Below are 21,272 nucleotides of genomic sequence, written 5' to 3' on the forward strand. Positions count from 1 at the left end.
TGCTAACCTGGATTTCTTTTAGCTAAATATGCAGGTTTAAAAATATTTACTTCTGTGTATTGATTTTAAGAAAGGCATTGATGTTTATGGTTAGGTATACATTGGAGCAACAATACGCACCGCATCGATTATATGCAACGCAGGACACGCTAGATAAACTAGTAATATCAACCATGTGTAGTTAACTAGTGATAATGATTGATTGTTTTTTATAAGATAAGTTTAATGCTAGCTAGCAACTTACCTTGGCTTACTGCATTCGTGTAAAAAGCAGTCTCCTCGTGGAGTGCAATGTAATCAGGTGGTTAGAGCGTTCGACTAGTTAACTGTAAGGTTGCAAGAATGAATCCCCGAGCTGACAAGTAAAAAATCTGTCATTCTGCCCCTGAACAAGGCACCCACCGTTCCTAGGCCATCATTGAAAATAAGAATGTGTTCTTAACTGACTTGCCTAGTTAAATAAAGATTAAATAAAGTTGTAAAAAAATAATTATATATATATATATATATATATATATATATTTTTTTTTTTTTATTTAATTTTTTTAAATCGGCCAAATCGGTGGTCCAAAAATACTGATTTCCGATTGTTATGAAAACCCTAATAAAATCAGCCATTCCGATTAATCGGTCAACCTCTAATCTTAACTAAAGTTATTCCCCAGGTGGATTGAGCAAGGTAATCTGATCCTCTGGTCTGCAGCAAGCTGAAAGCAAACTAACAGAAGGGCCCTTGTGTAAAAATGGGGGTACAGGGGATAAATCACGGGACACAATTTTAACGGCACTTTGATACAAAGTGATCCAACACGCATAAAAAGTATTTACAGGCAACAGAAATTATTAACCCAAAAATAGATTAGAAAACACTGATTTTAGTCGATGTGACAAACTTTTTTTAAATCATGTTAGCCAGCTAACTAGCTAGCAAGAGTGGCAAACTTAGCTAGCTGACATGTACGTGCTGACATATCACCACCCAGGATATGTTCTCTTGAGCATGGTGGAATGTGAATGCACCTCAACCAATGAAAACATGCCCCCCCATAGCAACTCCGCCCCGTTCCATGTGCGGCAGCCTGGGTTACTTGCTGTGACTTGGAAAAGCATGCACAGTTAAGGCAACAGGGTGGTGAAAGTGCACAGTCATGAGCTTGATGCTCCTTTCCAATAACTATCAAGGGTCTTAAATTTGTATGCTAGGGACAAGATGATCGGTGATAAACTGCCACTTATCCATCTCATCATATAATCTGTCCAATGTCCACTTAATCAGCATACTGTTGTCTAACGAGAATGCGCGAAAACCAGATTGGGCAAGTTCGCCATTTATCGCAACAGTTTGTCTGAGAAAACTATCATCAGAGTGGAAAATTAAATGGAAACACATTCAACTCATGTTTTATATTCAGTACATGAAAACTTAAGCGCAAAAGTGTTTTATTTGCACTACGTCATCACGCACAGCTGCAACAAAGTCAGTCTGGTGGAAACACCTCTGATGTGGAAATCCACATATGTTTTAAAGCAGATTTTATCATATTTGCATGAAAATCTGGGGTAAATTCAATGGACCAACCAGGTTTCCATTTATTGTGGACGCATCCAAAAAGCTGGCCCCCAGTGTCTGGTCTGGAGAGCGAAGTCATGAGCTCTGCTGGTGGGTTACTGCATAGCAAACTATCAGTGCCAAAAGCCCTGGTCTGCCCTAGAAAGCCTATGTAAATTACAAATCGGCAGGAAGGTCAAACTAAAAACGCAGACTGACGTTTTGGGCTCAAAAATATGTTTATTATGATCAAGTTCCATCCCCACAGTGAATTATTTGAAAGTTTGCTACAAATCTATATAATTAAATATCTAGTTGTGCGTGATGACGTAGTGCAAATAAAACACTTTTGCGCTTAAGTTTTCATGTACTGAATATAAAACATGAGTTGAATGTGTTTCCATTTAATTTTCCACTCTGATGATAGTTATTAAATATCTAAAATATTTAATTATAGTGATCCATAGTGATCCATTCTGAATACTACATTTGTCGTCACACAGGACCACGTGCTGACACAGACCAATTACATGCCGGCAGGCTACAAGTCAGCTCCCGGTTAATAAACTGGACGTGATAACCAGAAGTAAAATTCTCACAAGTTAAATTAGATTAGCTCCCGGTTGACACTCTCAGGCAGGATAAAAATGACTACATTTACCATGATCCTTTGCTAGTTACGACCACTTTCACCATGATCCTTAGCAATTTTTTTTATGCCAGTAAGCCCCATTCAGCAATATGGAACGCTTCAAATTCAAATACTTCCGGCTTCATACGCGATCTTGAGTTTTCCATAGGAATACCTGGATGACATCAGCGCTATCACTATCTACTGGTTTTAATGTCTATGGAAAAATGCCACGACCGGGCTGATGGAAACAGGAAATGCCGATAAAATTTTATATATGCAGACAGACAATTTGTTCATTCGACATGGTGGGATCTTTTTGTGTTGGTAAAATAAATTAACCGAAAAACAGAAGTGTAAATGACTGAGCAAACATTCACATAACATCATATTGAAGTAAACTTGGAGTCAAACTTAACAAGGTGGTGAAAGTGCACGTGATGAGCATGATGATCCTTTCCAATAAAAGAGAGTATCTTATTCTGGTGACATGACGATTTACGCTTGGCCAAATAAAAAAGTTTACTTGGCTCATCGCGCTCTAGCGACTCCTTGAGACGAGCCGGGTGCCTGCAGGCTGACCCCAGTCGCCAGTTGAACGGTGATTCCTCCGACACATTGGTGCGGCTGCTTTCCAGGTTAAGCAGGTGATGTTTTAAGGAGCGGGGTTTGGAGGAGGACACATGACTCAACCTTCGCCTCTCCCGTGCCCGTTGGGGAGTTGCAGGGATGAGACAAGATTGTAATCACGAAATTGGGGGGAGGGGGGGATACACACAAGTTAAGACAATGTGACAATTCGATACGGAGCATAAAGAAAATAAACATTCATAGGACCAGCAACGTTGCAGATTCCCTCAATACAATGGGGCGGCAGGTATTAGTTAAGGCTTTCCTGATAAAGCTGGCCTAGTGGTTAGTGGTTAGAGTGTTGGACTAGCAGCCGAAAGGTTGCAAGTTCGAATCCCCGCACTGACAAGGTACAAATCTGTCGTTCTGCCCCTGAACAAGGCAGTTAACCCACTAGGCCGTCATTGAAAATAAGAATTTGTTCTTAACTGACTTGCTTAGTTAAATAAAGGTAAAATACAATTCTACAGGATTAGCATTTAAAAAGTGACCGGCGGTCGGAAAAGCAAGTAATAAAGTGGCTGTAGATGATTTTGAAAAGATGTTAAATGAATAAAACAGGTATGGTACGAGTTTGTTGAGTAGTTCGCTGAAATTCACTATGATTGTGTTTATTTTCCACTTTGATGGTGAACTTTCTGTACTGCTAACATTCACTTCGTTTTTAAGTCCGGCACTGGTCCAATGAATTTGTTTATTTTCGAACACTTCTGCATGTAATTATTTTGTTATCTTCAACCTAGGGCAACATCAGGAAGTACCATTAGCCACCCTAGCATGGTGGTGGAACATTTTGTTTTAATAAAGACAGTACACATATTTTTCAGATTTTTTTTCCAACCAAATGGCCATTAAATCGAGTTAAGGAAAGAAACCGACGCCTTTGCAGCCTGATTGGAGGATCTTTTATGTATGAACCGGTCACCATGGTACACGAGTGCATTACCGGCTGTGCAGCAAATGACAAACGAAGTAAGGAATAACAGCAGCAGGGCTAAACTCTGGTAGGAAAATGCTAATTTGTTTAATGCAGATTTTAGAATATTCACATGAATACTAGCAAGTTTCTCACCCAGTGGCATATGGGCTATTTAGGTGAACGCTGATGCCACCCCATGATAAGCAGTACTAACTTTGTCAAATATTGTCCATTCCTGCATGCCTCTCCAGGATGCTGTTGGAGAGAAGCACCTCTGCTGTGCTCCACCACTGTTTAAAAAAATGATCAAACATAAATCATGTAGCCAATAGCCCAGGGGTTCTCAAAGTGGGGTCCGCGGACAAGGTACTGCAGGGGGTCTGCGGACAGATCTCAAAATAAAAAAAATAAAAAATAATAATTGCAAATGAAGGTTACTAACAGATTAAACAAATTCAGGCCAAGGGATTCATGGAATAAGTTTAGTAATACAATATTATTAATCTACAATTTATGTTCGTAACCATGGGAATCATGGGCATGTGAGGCTCACAGGGATATTGGAATCCACAGTACTCCCCCAGTTATACATTTTAACACAATACTTTCTGTATTCCCAAAAGTATTTATTTTTATTTGATATATACATAATGCACTGTAATTAAAAGGTAACTGTCCAGTGAAAATCTCACTTAAAAGTTAATGTTCTATTAACTCAAACAATGTTGTTGGCTCATCCTATACCTAGTGGTCAAATCATAAATTGGAGAATTATTATTTTTACATCTCTAACTTATCTCAAACAGACTTTTTAAAAAATGCTTTCCATTTCCTAACTGAGGAGGATGCTGGCCAATCAGCAGTCTACCTGCATGAATATTTTGAATGACTGATATGTTCACACCATTATGTTGTTGGGGTACACCTACACCATTCCAAAACAGAAAATATCATTTTTTTATCATACTTATTTGCATTTTTTTGTGCGGAAAACTATTTCACTCATATTATAACTAATTATAGGTCATATTTCATGGAACACTGGACAGTTACTTTGGGCTTTGAAACGGCAAAATTCTCTCTGCTTCGTGGCAAAATGTGTAGAATTGCAGGAAATTTGCTTGAAAACCAACATTCTCTCTCCAATGCCTCGAAGCTGGCCTTTAAAAATGTTTTTCCCAGGGCCCGAGAGACTTGGTTCTTCCGGCGATGCACTCCCTTCCCTGTATGCTATTTCTTTCTCACTCGAGTTGTGCTGATTATGAGGTTTATGAATTCGCCAACACAAAAGGGATCCCCGGCCCCAAAAAGTTTGAAAACCCCTACTAGCCTACGGTAGAAGAGTATCGTTTTCTGTAGCCTTCTGGCTGGAGAATTACATTTAAATCACAATATCATGAGATACACGTTTTACATCATGCACGTTAATCCGATCAAATAGCCTAACCTAAACGGCGCCCAATCAATAAAAATGCGCTTAGTTGTGAATATGACATGTTACCAAACAATATTGGCCTATCCTAAAAAAAAACAGGACAAATCAAAGTAAAATTTACAATATCTGGAATTAAAAATAATAATAAATAAATCAGGACTCTCACAACGGCTAAACTGTCCAGGAAATTCGCCCCGTGTGCTAAATTGTCATGTTAATCAGTGATTTCAGGTTTGTAGACCTATTTATCAATTTTTGAGGAACTGCATCATAGCGAGAGAAAAAAATACTTATGCATGTCTCGTTGTGTAAATTGATGTGTACATTGATTTCATGGTTTCTCAGGATAAATCCTGATAAAGTTGGGTAGTTAATTTTCAAAGCCAAAATTATTAGCCACGGAAATCAGGACTAATAAAGCCAATGAAGCTGCCGACTTAAACGATAGGCCTACTACATTGATGTGTATTCATAAAATTCCATTGCGGGCCACACCGTAGGCTACACTATTCTAGTTTTGCGGGGGAGGGTGGCACATTTTTTGTCTCTCCTAGGACGGCAGAAACGATGTATATACACAAAAGTCGACATTTCGCTATGAACATGCTGCGATATGGACTGTCGTAATGTAGCATTTTAAAGTTTGTACTCACCTAATTTGTTACAATAACGGTCTTTCGCCTCTTCCGCACATAAGTGATACATTTCTTAATGTTTCACAGATTGGACATATTTACGTTCACACACCATTCGCAGCAACAGAAAATACTCGGGAGAGGCAGCTGTCTCCACCCAGGAAGTTGGATCATAATAACATGGTACCAGAGGGTTTCCACTGGGCTCGTTTGAGTTGTAAGTCTTACATGCTGACCAGACCGGACACGTCGCGTGCGCGAGCGTCGCAAAATACGTCGCAAAATACATTTAGAAATCCATGTTATTCAATTATTGCACCCACACTGCTCGGTGTGCCAACGAGCGTCTGCGACGCCAAGGGCTAAAATAGAAGTCGTTCCTATTTCTGACGCAGATCTGCTGAAAGTCATCTCCTCATTGGTTTATAGAAGCAGGTACCCACTTGCATCTCCTCATTGGTTATATCCACGTGGGTGATTGAAAGACGAACTTTGTTGCCGGTTGTCATGGTAATACAATGAAAGTTTAGATGCGATCGCCATATAAGTTCAAAGATGAAAAGCCTGGAAGGAGAAGAGATGACTAGAAACGATGTGGTTGGTCGTTTTATATGTGGATTAATTGTCGGAGTAGAGGTCCTTGTGCATTTCAGGTAAAATAACAGCTCAGTGCATATATCCCAGGACAAATTAGCTAGCAACAGCAAGCTAGCTAAATAGAACAAATTAACGTTAGCTAGCAAGTGCAAGCTAGCTAGCTCAATTGCCATACATGTTTAATGCTTTTCGACCAGTCCCCAAATTAATGTCATTGGTTCAGTTTGTTTTGATATTTTAACCTGCGTGTCGTGATCGCGTTTGGTGTGGGGGGGCAAAATACATTTATGCACGATTGCGCACGTGCGCAGCCGGTTTGGGTTCCGTGTTACATGCTGACCAGACCAGACACGCGATCGTAGCAAAATACATTTTGAAATCCATGTTATTCAAATATTGCACCCACACTGCTCGCTCGCGCGCGCCAACGACCTTCTGCGATGCCAAGGGTTAAAATATTATATTTCTGACGCAGATCGCGCTGAAAGTCCTGCCTCTCCCATCTTCTCATTGGTTTATAGAAGCAGGTACCCACGTGCCATCTCCTCATTGGTTATACCCACGTGGGTGATTGAAAGACAAAATGTTTTGCCGGTTGTCGTGGTAAAAGTGTAGATGCCAATCACCATATAAGTTCAAAGATGAAAAAGCCTGGAAGGAGGAGAGATGACTAGAAACGATTCGGTTGGCCGCTTTATGTGTGGATTCATTGGCGGAGTAGAAGACCTTGTGCATTTCAGCTAAAATAACAACTCAATGTTTATATCCCTGGACAAATTAGCTAGCAACAGCAAGTTAGCTAAGTAGGACAAATTAGCTAGCAAGTGCAAGCTTACTAGCTAAATTGCCATACATGTTTAATGCTTTTCGACCTGTCCCCAAATTAATGTCATTGGTTCAGAGTTTGTTTGATATTTTAACCTGCGTGTCGTGATCGAGTTTGGTGTAGAGGGACCAAATACATTTCTGTGTCAGAAATGGAAAGGGTGTTCTATTTTAGCCCTTGGATCGCAGACGCTCATTGGCGCGCGCGAGCAGTGTGGGTGCAATAATTGAATAACATGGATTTCAAAATGTATTTTGCGATGTGTCAGGTCTGGTCAGCATGTAACAATTGTCACCGACTTGACAAAAGTTATCCGCTTGAACGCGCCCATTCACATGCTCCCTGAAAAGCTGTAGTAATAAAGCTTATAATTCACTGGAAGGGAAATGCGTTGATTAAAGTATTGATGATGCAAATTATTCATGACAATCAGGCTGAGCAAACTAATGTGCTTATTATCTGATTTCTAAATAACCACGTATCTGAACTGAGTGGAGACTACAGTATTTGGAGTGAACCTCCTCTGCGCAGTCAATACTTGTTTAAACCTTACCGTGGACCTACCTATTTTTCTCCTCTGTTGTTGCATGCCTTTCTTTGTTAGCTGAAATCCATCATTTTTAATAAAACAATCACAAGCACACAAAAACAATACAAGCACATTTTTCCTCCATGCTGTTGCCAGGGGCGTCATGCACATTATTCCGAGAGGGGGCACGAAGTACATGCGGATGGATGAGGGGGGTGACGAGGACAGCTATTTATTGCAATCTGAAAACATGTGATGGCAGTAAATTAATGACATGACAATGGGCCTCAGGATCATCACGGTAACTCTGTTCATTCAAATTGCCATCGATAAAATGCAATTGTGTTTATCTTTAGCTTATGCATGCCCATACCATAACCCCCCTGCCACCATGGAGAACTCTGTTCACAATGTTGACATCAGCAAACCACTCTCCCACATGGTGACATACACACTGTCTCAATTATCTGGCAACAGATCTTGTGGACATTCCTGCAGTTAGCATGCCAGTTGCGTGCTCCCTCAAAACTGGAGACATCTGAACAATATGGAACATTGAGGATCTTTTATTTCAGCTCATGAAACATGGGACCAACCCTTTATATGTTGCATTTATATTTTTTCAGATGCGCAACTTTGGTTTTTAGAAATGGGGAGACTTAATTTGGCAGGGGGTTCTCTCATTTTTTGGGGCATCTAAAGCTTATTTCCTTCATTCCTACACAATCTAATATGACCCATGGCCCTTCTAGCTGTCTCTATTTAGAACAACAAAAAGTAAACAAAAATGCCCAGTCATCAAGTCATCACATAAGTAGTTAAATAAAGTTCACCTGTGTGCAATCTAAGTGTTACATGATCTGTCATGTGATCTCAGTATATATACACCTGTTCTGAAAGGCCCCCGAGTCTGCAACACCAGTAAGCAAGGGGCACCACCAAGCAAACAGCACCATGAAGACCAAGGAGCTCTTTCAACAGGTCAGGGACAACGTTGGGATGAAGTACAGCTCAAGGTTGGATTATAAAAAAATATTAGAAACTTTGAACATCCCACGGAGCACCATTAAATCCATTATTAAAAAATGGAAAGAATATGGCACCACAACAAACCTGCCAAGAGAGGGCCGCCCACCAAAACTCACGGATCAGGCAAGGAGGGCATTTATCAGAGATGCAACAAAGAGACCAAAGATAACCCAGAAGGAGCTGCAAAGCTCCACAGCGGAGATTGGAGTATCTGTCCATAGGACCACTTTAAGCCGTACACTCCACAGAGCTGGGCTTTTTAAGGAAGAGTGGCCAGAAAAAAGCCATTACTTAAATAAAAAAAATAAGCAAATGTGTTTGGTGCTCTCCAAAAGGCATGTGGGAGACTCCCCAAACATATGGAAGAAGATACTAAAATTGAGCTTTTTGGCCAAAACGCTATGTCTGGCGCAAACCCAACACCTCATCACTCTGAGAACACCATCCACACAGTGAAGCATGGTGGTGGTGGCAGCATCATGCAGTGGGTATGTTTCTCATCAGGGACTGGGAAACTAGTCAGAATTGAAGGAATGATGGATGGCGCTAAATACAGTGAGATGCTTGAGGGAAACCTGTTTCAGTCTTCAAGAGATTTGAGACTGGGACGGAGGTTCACCTTCCAGCAGAACAATGACCCTAAGCATACTGCTAAAGCAACACTTGAGTGGTTTAAGGGGAGACATTTAAATGTCTTGGAATAGCCTAGTCAAAGCCCAGACCTCAATCCAATTGAGAATGTGGTATGACTTAAAGATTGCTGTACACCAGCGGAACCCATCCAACTTGAAGGAGCAGGAGCAGTTTTGCATTGAAGAATGGGCAAAAATCCCAGTGGCTAGATGAGCCAGGCTTATAGCAACATACCCCAAGAGACTTGCAGATGTAAAAGGTGACTCTACAAAGTATTGACTTTGGGGGGTTGAATAGTAATGCACGCTCAAGTTTATTTTTTTTGTCTTATTTCTTGTTTGTTTCACAATAAAAAAATATTTAGAATTTTCAAAGTGGTAGGCATGTTGTGTAAACAAATGATACAAACCCCCCAAAAATTAATTTTAATTCCAGGATGTAAGGCAACAATATAGAAAAATTCCAAGGGGGGTGAATACTTTCGCAAGCCACTTCGTAAGCCACTGTAGTATGTTCTATGGATGGTCTTAAACTGCAGTAATTTATGCCTGAGATTATATGGCATTATGGATTATATGAACATACATACATATCTGTATCCATTCTTCATCAATAACGTCTCCCAGGTCTTCCTCAAAATTTTGTTTTACATGTTTTGTACCATCGAGAAAAGCCTTTAACCTTAAGTTGATTTCCAAAATGTATCAAGGGATACAGACGGTTCTTCCCTGGCTGCCTGACCCTGATGAGACCCCCCATCTGATCCTGCTCAGAGGAGACATGACAAAGAATTACCTTGGTGTACATTTATTTATACATTATATTATCCAAGAATAGAAATAGTTCAATAATTGAAATGCCCATTATTCCCAGATCCCAGACTGTAGCTTTAAACTGCTGTACTGTAGCTACTGTAGGTATACCCACCAACTCACGATGGAACTTTGTATCCATTCACTGTTTGTTATAACATACTACAAAATTCACCTGAGCTCCATAGACTGGTCTTCTCTGGCTGTCTGACCCTGCAGGTACCTCTGTCACCACCTGATCCATCTGGCATGTGTCAGAGTAGTGTTGTGTACTGACTATGCACCATGACAGTGAAGCATGTAAAGCTGTTTATACAATCTCAGTGTGAAAAGTAGGGAATTAGCTAGGGAAAAGGACAGATCAATAACATTACGCTGCTATACTGACTAAAAAAAAATTATATTGATTTTCAATGGTTTGGCCGCTGGTTTCATCGTTTGATTCATGTCTAGGGTAATTGAGACAAAACTAATAGCTAAATTTAGTGAGCTAGCTAACTAATGGTACATTAACAAATTTACTTCTGTTGAAACGGGACAAACAAAGGATACAAAACATTACCATACACACTAAAGCTGTTAGACACTGCTACCTGACAGAGAGCTAGAGGCTAGCTAGTACTGAACTGGTCGTGGTAGCTACTAGCTAGCTACCTAGCGGCTAGTAGTTAATTCAATTCAGTCGAGAGGGGATGAAACATTAGCGAACGTAACATGACAGTTACACTACTAGCTCAGCACTAGGAATAAATACTTTAAACTTGTTTTCTTTCAAACAACAGTTACCTTGCCAGCTAGATCAGTCAACTAAAGAGTTGACAGTTTCTGCTCTGCTTACAACTCTGAGAAAATGAGCGACAGACAGCAGCTGCCTCTGATCATCTCTCCCATGCTGGTCCTATACGCCAGGCTTTGAGAAGCTTTCCCTTAACACAGCCTGTCCCCACGCTCTGTGGTGTCCGTGTGGTCCTAAATCCAGCCTGCTGAAACCGTAAAACAGCCTACCCGACAGCTCTGATGCATCCACTTGGTCCAAAAGCACACGGAGGCTGCATTTTGTATTATAATATAACTGAAGGGGGCAAAAATGCAATTTCAGAATGTGGGGGTGGGGGGGGGGGTCATGTCCCCCTGTCCCCAGTGAAAGTTACGCCCCTGTATTTTTGTTCAGTGTAGTATCATAACCCAAGAATTAAATAAATTTGAATCAATTGTGGATCTATTTATTGCCAGTCTGTCAATCTTTGCATAGCTCTGTCTATGAATTTCCCAGTGGAAAATGTCTATGAATTTCACAGTGGATAATATCAATGAATTCAGTGAATTTGAATTCACTATCTATGAATGTCCAACATCATTACATTTCTTGGAGGCTAGTATTACAGATAATTGTTTTTTCTTTTTTCTATTTATTTATCAAGAAGGAATTATTAGGCTCATAGCTTGATCAAATTAATTTACATACATACCTCATCCTGTCCATCACCAGCAGCTAAAATAAAATCAGACGATGTGTGTCACTCTACACCAGGGTTCCCCAATAGGCGTCCAAAATGTCGTCCAAAAAGTTATACTTTTGAATCATCTGTGCGTAGAACAATAGTTGAACAACAGATGTTGTGGCAGGACGTGAAACGAGCAGTTCATGATTGAAAACTCACAAATGTCGCTGAGTTAAAGCAGTTCTGCATGCAAGAGTGGGACAATAGGGGCGGCAGGGTAGCCTAGTGGTTAGAGCGTTGTACTGGTAACCGAAAGGTTGCAAGTTCGTAATCCCCGAGCTGACAAGGTACAAATCTGTCGTTCTGCCCCTGAACAGGCAGTTAACCCACTGTTCCTAGGCCGTCATTGAAAATAAGAATTTGTTCTTAACTGACTTGCCTAGTAAAATAAAGGTAAAAAAAATATATATATATAAACAGTAATCCACAGCAATGTGAGAGACTGATCAACAACTACAGGAAGCATTTGTTTGCAGTCATTCTAGCTAAAGGTTATTGAGTGAAAGCGGGCAATATTTTTTTTTTACAAGGCAATTGGGTGTTAACTTTTGAACGGTAGTGTGTTTATATATATATATATATACCGTTCAAAAGTTTGGGGTCACTTTGAATGTCCTTGTTTTTGAAAGAAAAGCACATTTTTGTCCATTAAAATAACATACAATTTATCATCAGAAATACAGTGTAGACATTGTTAATGTTGTAAATTATTCTCGTAGCTTGAAATGGCTGAGTTTCAATGGAATATCTACGTAGGCGTACAAAGGCCCATTATCAGCAACCATCGCTCCTGTGTTCCAATGGTACGTTGTGTTAGCTAATCCAAGTTTCTCATTTTAAAAGGAAAACTGATCATTAGAAAATCCTTTTGTAATTATGTTAGCACAGCTGAAAATTGTTCTGATTAAAGAAGCAATAAAACTGGCCTTCTTTAGACTAGTTGAGTATCTGGAGCATCAGCATTTGTGGGTTGGATTACAGGCTCAAAATGGCCAAAAACAAAGCCCTTTCTTCTGAAACTCATCAGTCTGTTCTGAGAAATTAAGGCTATTCCATGCGAGAAATTGCCAAAAAACTCAAGATAACCGTACAACGCTGTGTACAACTCCCTTCACAGAACAGCGCAAATGAGCTTTAACCAGAATAGAAAGAGAAGTGGGAGGCCCCGGTGCACAACTGAGCAAGAGGACAAGTACATTAGTGTCTAGTTTCTGAAACAGACGCCTCACAAGTCCTCAACTGGCAGCTTCATTAAATAGTACCCACAAACACCAGTCTCAACGCCAACAGTGAAGCATGCACCCCTGAGGGGCCCCAGTGTTGAGGATCACCGTGGCAGATGTGGTGTTGCCTACCCTTACCACCTGGGGGCGGCCCGTTAGGAAGTCCAGAATCCAGTTGCAGAGGGAGGTGTTTAGTCCCAGCGTCCTTAGTTTAGTGATGAGCTTTGTGGGCATTATGGTGTTTAACGCTGAGCTGTAGTTAATGAACAGTATTCTCACATAGGTTGAATTTTTGTCCTGGTGGGAAAGAACAGTGTAGAGTGTGATTGCGTCATCTGTGGATCTGTTGGGGTATGCGAATTGGAGTGGGTCTAGGGTATCCAGGATGAGGTTGTTGATGTGAGCCATGACCAGCGTTTCAAAACACTTCATGGCTACTGACGTGAGTGCTACGGCGCGGTAATCATTTAGGCAGGTTACCTTCGCTTCCTTGGGCACAGGGACTATGGTTGTCTGCTTGAAACATGTAGGTATTACAGACTCGGTCAGGGAGAGGTTGAAAATGTCAGAAGACACTTGCCCACGCATGCTTGGTCCACGCATGCTTTGAGTACACATCCTGGTAATCTGTCACGGCCTGCGACTTTGTGAATGTTGACCTGTTTTAAAGGTCTTGCTCACATCGGCTACCAAGAGCGTTATCACACAGTCGTCTGGAACAGCTGGTGCTCTCATGCATGCGTCAGTGTTGCTTGCCTCGAAGCGAGCATAAAAGGCATTTAGCTCATCTGGTAGGCTTGCATCACTGGAAAACTGGCGGCTGGGTTTCCCTTTAGGATTCAATCTTAATCCTGTATTGACGCTTTGCCTGTTTGATGGTTCGTAGTGGGATTTCTTATAAGTGTCCAGAATAGTTTCCCGCTCCTTGAAAGCGGCAGCTCTAGCTTTTAGCTTGATGCAGATGTTGCCTGTAATCCATGGCTTCTGGTTGGGATATGTACATACTAGGGATGCACCGATATGACATTTTTGGCCGATACTCATATCTAATATTTTCCTTGACAAAGAAAGCGATATCGATAACCGATATTAAACATTTTTGCGGCCTTTCAAGCATTCAAGTACAGTTAAATAGTTAACACACACGGACGCAATGGTCTAAGGCACTGCATCTCAGTGCAAGAGGCGTCACTACAGTCCATTGTTCGAATCCAGGCTGTATCACATCCGGTCGTGATTGGGAATCCAAATAAATCAATGACAGTGTCACCAGCAGAGCACTCACACACCATCACACCTCCACCTTCATGCTTCACAATGGGAACCACACATGCAGAGATCATCCGTTCACCTGCTCTGCTTCTCACAAGGACACAGGGGTTGGAACCAAAAATCTCACATTTGGACTCATCAGACTAAAGGACAGATTTCCACCGGTCTAATGTCCATTGCTCATGTTTATAGACCCAATCAAGTCTCTTTTTCTCATTGGTGTCCTTTAGTAGTGTTTTCTTTGCAGCAATTCAACCATGAAGGACGGATTCACGCAATCTCCTCTAAACAGTGGATGTTGAGATGTGTCTGTTACTTGAACTCTGTGAAGCATTTATTTGCGCTGCAATTTCTGAGGCTGGTAACCCTAATGAACTTATCTCCTGCAGCAGAGGTAACTCTGGGTCTTTCTTTCCTGTGGCGGTCCTCATGAGAGCCAGTTTCATCATAGCACTTGATGGTTTTTGCGACTGCCCTTGAAGAAACGTTCAAAGTTCTTTACACTTTCCGGATTGACTGACCATATCTTAAAGTAATGATGGACTGTCGTTTCTCTTTGCTTATTTGAGCTGTTCTTACCATAATATGGACATGGTCTTTTACCAAATAGGGCTATCTTCTGTATACCCCCCTACGTTGTCACAACACAACTGATTGTCTCAAATGCATTAAGAAGGAAATAAATTCCACAAATTAACTTTTAACAAGGCACACCTGTTAATTGAAATGCATTCCAGGTGACTACCTGTGCTGTATCAGATGACTTGGCCTCCACAATCCCCCGACCTAAACCCAATTGAGATGGTTTGGGATGAGTTGGACCGCAGAGTGAAGGAAAATCAGCCAACAACTGCTCAGCATCTGTGGGAACTCCTTCAAGACTGTTGGAAAAGCATTCCAGGTGAAGCTAGTTGAGAGAATGCCAAGAGTGTGCAAAGCTGTCATCAAGGCAAAGGGTGGCTACTTTGAATAATGTCAAATATAAAATATATTTTGTTTTGTTTAACACTTTTGTGGTTACATGATACCATGTGTGTTATTTCATAGCTTTGATGTATTCTGTCAGAGTTTACTAGGAGTGGTGGGTTGAGTCGGTCACGCCAAAATACAGGGCGCATAAAACAGACCAGCCCAAATACAAGACCAAACAGTCTGGAGAAAACAAACTCGAAAACACATCCACAACCAACAAAGTAACAATCCCGTACAAACCTAGGCGGACCTAACAGGTTTAAATAGACATCAATCAAGAAACGAAACAGGTGCAACCAATGAGACGAAATGAAAAGGAAAAAGGGATCGGTGGCGGCTAGTAGACCGGCGACAACGACCGCCAAGCGCCGCCTGAACAGGCAGGGGAGCCACCTTCGGTGGGAGTCGTGACAGCACCCCCCCCGACGCGTGGCTCCCGCAGCGTGCCGCCACCGGCCTCGAGGGCGACCCGGGGAACGAGGCGCAGGGCAATCTGGGTAGAGGCGGTGGAAGTCTCTCAGTAATGAAGGGTCCAAAATGTCCCCCACCAGTACCCAGCACCTCTCCTCCGGACCGTACCCCTCCCAGTCCACGAGGTACTGTAGGCCCCTCACCCGGCTTCTAGAGTCCAGAATAGCATGTACAGTGTACGCCGGGGACCCCTCGATGTCTAGAGGGGGCGGAGGGACCTCCGGCACCTCACCTTCCTGCAGGGGACCAGCCACCACCGGCCTGAGGAGAGACACATGAAACGAGGGGTTAACGCGATAGTAAGGAGGAAGCTGTAACCTATAACACACCTCGTTTATCCTCCTCATGACTTTAAATGGCCCCACACACTGCGGCCCCAGCTTCCGGCAGGGCAGGCAGAGGGGCAGGTTTCAGGTCGAGAGCCAGACCTGGTGCCCCGGTGCGAACACGGGGGCCTCACTGCAGTGCTGGTCAGCGCTCCTCTTCTGCCGTCCACTAGCTTGTTTTAATTATTCCTGGACGGCTCTCCAGGTGTCCTTCGAGCGCTGCACCCATTCCTCCACCGCAGGAGCCTTGGTCTGGCTCTGATGCCATGGAGCTAGGACCGGCTGGTAGCCCAACACGCACTGGAACGGCAAAATGTTAGTAGAGGAGTGGCGGAGGGAGTTCTGAGCCACCTCCGCCCATGGGACGTACCTTGCCCATTCACCAGGCCGGTCCCGGAAATACGACCACAGAAACCTACCCACATCCTGGCTCACTCTCTCCACCTGCCTCTTACTCTCAGGGTGGAAACCCGAGGTCAGGCTGACCGAGACCCACAGCCGTTCCATGAACGCCCTCCAAACTCTGGACGTGAACTGGGGACCCCGATCAGAAACAATGTCCTCAGGCACCCCGTAGTGCCGGAAGACATGGGTAAACAGGGCCTCCGCAGTCTGTAGGGCCGTAGGGAGACCGGGCAACGGGATGAGACAACAGGACTTAGAAAACAGATCCACAACGACCAGGATCGTGGTGTTTCCCTGAGATGGGGGAAGGTCGATGAGAAAGTCCACTGACAAGTGCGACCACGGCCGTTGTGGAACGGGGAGGAGCTGTAACTTCCCTCTAGGCAGGTGTCGAGGAGCCTTGAGTGCACACCGAACAGGAGGAGACATAAAACCTCACGTCCTTAACCAAAGTGGGCCACCAGTACCTTAACCAAAGTGGGCCACTGTCCTCTCGATCCCAGGATGACCCGAAGAGGGTAGTGTATGGGCCCATCGAATCAACCGATCACAGACACCAAGCGGCACGTACTGAACACCTGCTGGACACTGAGGGGGTGCAGGTTCCAACCGTAACGCCCGCTCGATCTCCACGTCCACCTCCCATACCACCGGTGCTACCAGACATGAAGCTGGGAGGATGGGAGTCGGATCGATGGTCCGCTCCTCGGTGTCATATAGGTGGGACAGCACGTCAGCCTGCATATTAAGGGAGCCTGGCCGATAGGAAATTGTAAAACAAAATCGGGTAAAGAACATGGCCCACCTGGCCTGACGCGGATTCAATCTCCTCGCTGCCCGGTCAGGCCAGATGAGGAAAGGGTGCTTGGCCCCCTCAAGCCAATGTCTCCACACCTTCAGAACCTGGACTACAGCTAACAACTCCCGGTCCCCCACGTCATAGTTCCGCTCCGCCGGACCGAGCTTCCCCGAGAAGAAAGCGCAGGGGCGGAGCTTTGGTGGCGAGCCTGAGCGCTGTGATAGCACAGCTCCCACCACAGCCTCGGAAGCGTCCACCTCCACTATAAACGCCAAAGAGGGGTCTGGATGAGCCAGCACGGGAGCGTCGGTGAACAGCTCCTTCAGACGACTGAAAGCTCTGGGAGCAGTCACCTGACCAAAACCCCGGATAAACCTCCGATAGTAATTGGCAAACCCTAAAAACCACTGCACCTCCTTTACCGTGGTTAGAGTCGGTCAATTACGCACGGCTGTAACGCGGTCACACTCCATCACCACCCCAAAGGTAGAAATAAGATAACCCAGGAAGGAAACGGCTTGTTTGGAGAACACACATTTCTCAGCCTTGACGTACAGGTCATGCTCCAGCAGTCGTCCAAGTACCCTACGCACCAGAGACAAGTGCGCGGCGCGTGTGGCAGAATAGATCAGTATATTATCGATATACACTACCACCCCCTGCCCGTGCAGGTCTCTGAGAATCTCATCTACGAAAGATTGGAAAACGGCTGGAGCATTCTTCAACTCATACGGCATGACGAGGTACTCATAATGGCCAGATGTGGTACTAAACGCGGTCTTCCACTCATCTCCCTCCCGGATACGCACCAAATTATACGCACTCCTAAGGTCCAGTTTTGTGAAGAAACGCGCCCCGTGAAATGATTCCACCGCTGTGGCGATGAGAGGTAGTGGGTAACTAAACCCCACTGTGATGGAATTTAGACCTCTATAATCAATGCACGGACGCAGACCTCCCTCCTTTTTCTTCACAAAAAAGAAGCTTGAGGAGACGGGTGACGTGGAGGGCCGAATGTACCCCTGTCCCAGAGATTCAGTGACGTATGTCTCCATAGCCACTGTCTCCTCCTGGGACAACGGATACACGTGACTCCTGGGAAGTGCAGCGTTTTCCAGGAGATTTATCGTGCAATCCCCTCGTCGATGAGGTGGTAATTGGGTCGCCCTCTTTTTACAGAAGGCGATAGCCAAATCGGCATATTCAGAGGGAATGCGTACAGTGGAAACCTGGTCTGGTCTCTCCACCGTCTTCACACCGATGGAAGCTCCTATGCACCTGCCTGAACACTCCTCTGACCACCCTCTGAGAGCCCCCTGTCTCCATGAAATCTCAGGATTGTGATTAGCCAGCCAGGGAATTCCCAGCACCACTGGAAACGCAGGCGAATGAATAAGGAAGAGACTGATCCGCTCCTTATGATCCCCCTGCATTACCATGTCCAGTGGCACCGTGGCCTCCCCGACCAGCCCTGACCCTAATGGTCGGGCTAAGGAGTGCACGGAGAAAGGTTGGTCTAACGACACCAGGGGAATCCCTAGCCTTAATGCGAGCCCACGATCCATAAAGTTCCCAGCTGCGCCTGAATCGACTAGCGCCTTATGCTGTAGAGAGGGAGAAAACTCAGAAAAATAAATTAGTAAGAACATATGGCCAACAGGGAGCTCTGGGTGAGTCTGGTGCTGACTCACCTGGGGTGAACGAGGTGTGCTCTGCCTGCCATCCCGACTCCCAGACGAGCTTCTCCAGCACCGATCAGCAGTGTGTCCTCTCCGACCACACCTGGTGCAGGAGGAGCCTCCTCCTCCGGTCCCCCTCGATGCGGCCCTCCTAACTCCATGGGGATAGGCGCGGGAGGGCCGGGAGGTGAACCCAACAGGGCCCGTTCTGGACGCCCGCGGGCAGCCAGCAGATTGTCCAGTCGGATGGACATGTCAATAAGTTCGTTGAGGGAGAGGGTGGTGTCCCGACAAGCTAGCTCCCTGCGGACGTCCTCCCGGAGGCTACAGCGATAGAGGCCCATCAGTGCCCTGTCGTTCCACCCCGCCTCTACGGCCAAGGTCTGGAACTCCAGCGAAAAGTCCTGCGCGCTCCTCGTCTCCTGTCGCAGGTGAAACAGCCGTTCACCCGCCGCTCGGCCCTCCGGTGGTAACTGTGCTATCTAACCTCCAAACAAGCTTCAATGCCATACAACACTCCTTCCGTGGCCTCCAACTGCTCTTAAACGCTAGTAAAACCAAATGCATGCTTTTCAACCGTTCGCTGCCTGCACCAGCACGCCTGACTAGCATCACCACCCTGGATGGTTCCGACCTTGAATATGTGGACATCTATAAGTACCTAGGTGTCTGGCTAGACTGTAAACTCTCCTTCCAGACTCATATCAAACATCTCCAATCGAAAATCAAATCTAGAGTTGGCTTTCTATTCCGCAACAAAGCCTCCTTCACTCACGCCGCCAAACTTACCCTAGTAAAATTGACTATCCTACCGATCCTCGACTTTGGCGATGTCATCTACAAAATTGCTTCCAACACTCTACTCAGCAAACTGGATGCAGTTTATCACAGTGCCATCGGTTTTGTCACTAAAGCACCTTATACCACCCACCACTGCTCTAGTCGGCAGGCCCTCGCTACATATTCATCGCCAGACCCACTGGCTCCAGGTCATCTACAAGTCCATGCTAGGTAAAGCTCCGCCTTATCTCAGTTCACTGGTCACGATGGCAACACCCACCCGTAACACGCGCTCCAGCAGGTGTATCTCACTGATCATCCCTAAAGCCAACACCTCATTTGGCTGCCTTTCGTTCCAGTTCTCTGCTGCCTGTGACTGGAACGAATTGCAAAAATCGCTGAAGTTGGAGACTTTTATCTCCCTCACCAACTTCAAACATCTGCTATCTGAGCAGCTAACCGATCGCTGCAGCTGTACATGTAAAAATAATCGGTAAATAGCCCACCCATTTTTACCTACCTCATCCCCATACTGTTTTTATTTATTTACTTTTCTGCTCTTTTGCACACCAATATCTCTACCTGTACATGACCATCTGATCATTTATCACTCCAGTGTTAATCTGCAAAATTTTAATTATTCGCCTACCTCCTTATGCCTTTTGCACACAATGTATATAGACTATCCTTTTTTTCTACTGTGTTATTGACTTGTTAATTGTTTACTCCATGTGTAACTCTGTGTTGTCTGTTCACACTGCTATGCTTTATCTTGGCCAGGTCGCAGTTGCAAATGAGAACTTGTTCTCAACTAGCCTACCTGGTTAAATAAAGGTGAAATAAATAAGGAGGAGGGGTAGGTGGTGCTGGTGGAAGAGGAGCTGGAGGTGAGTTAGGGAGGCCACTCCTCTCCCATCGGTCCATCCTCTCCATCAGCTGGTCCATTGCCGACCCAATCCGGTGGAGAATGGCCGTATGATGGACTCGCTCCTCCATCGATGGGAGAGGAGGTGCGGCTGCTCCTGCTGACTCCATTCAAATGGTGCGGGATTCTGTCAGAGTTTACTAGGAGTGGTGGGTTGGAGTCAGGTGCAGAGAGCAGAGGGTTCGGTAAATCGTTATTCTCCGGCACAAAATGGTCACGCCAAAATACAGGGCGCATAAAACAGACCAGCCCAAACACAGGACCAAACAGTCTGGAGAAAACAAACACGAAAACACATCCACAACCAACAGAGTAACAATCCCGCACAAACCTAGGCGGACCTAACAGGCTTAAATAGACATAAATCAATAAACTTAACAGGGAACAGGTGCAACCAATAAGACAAAACGAAACGGAAAGTTGTCGAGCTCCGCCCGAACAGGCAGGGGAGCCACCTTCGCTTGGAGAGGTGACATCTTCACTATTATTTGACTCTTATTGTGTACATATATATATATATATATACAGTAAATATATATTTATTTTGTTGTTGGACATTAAAGGCTGTGAAACCACCAGGAAATTGGCCTCCCGAGTGGTGCAGCGGTCTAAGGCATTGCAGTGTTTGAGGCGTCACTACAGATCCGGGTTCCATCCCGGACTGTGTCCCGGACTGAGACGACGCACAATTGA

At 44.4% G+C, this 21,272-nt stretch overlaps 1 protein-coding gene across 1 annotated transcript in view; it reads right to left on the reverse strand.

Annotated features, from left to right (window-relative positions):
* LOC139408411 (volume-regulated anion channel subunit LRRC8A-like) overlaps positions 1-5,981 on the reverse strand; it is a 31,044-nt gene extending 25,063 nt beyond the window's left edge. The window contains exon 1 of the mRNA XM_071152260.1: positions 5,818-5,981. The gene's annotated coding sequence lies outside the window, so the exon portion shown is untranslated. The remainder of the gene's footprint in view (positions 1-5,817) is intronic.
* Between the last annotated feature and the right edge of the window lie 15,291 nt (positions 5,982-21,272).

Source organism: Oncorhynchus clarkii, chromosome 5 (assembly GCF_045791955.1).
Source record: "Oncorhynchus clarkii lewisi isolate Uvic-CL-2024 chromosome 5, UVic_Ocla_1.0, whole genome shotgun sequence".
NCBI classification, from domain to species: Eukaryota; Metazoa; Chordata; class Actinopteri; order Salmoniformes; family Salmonidae; genus Oncorhynchus; species Oncorhynchus clarkii.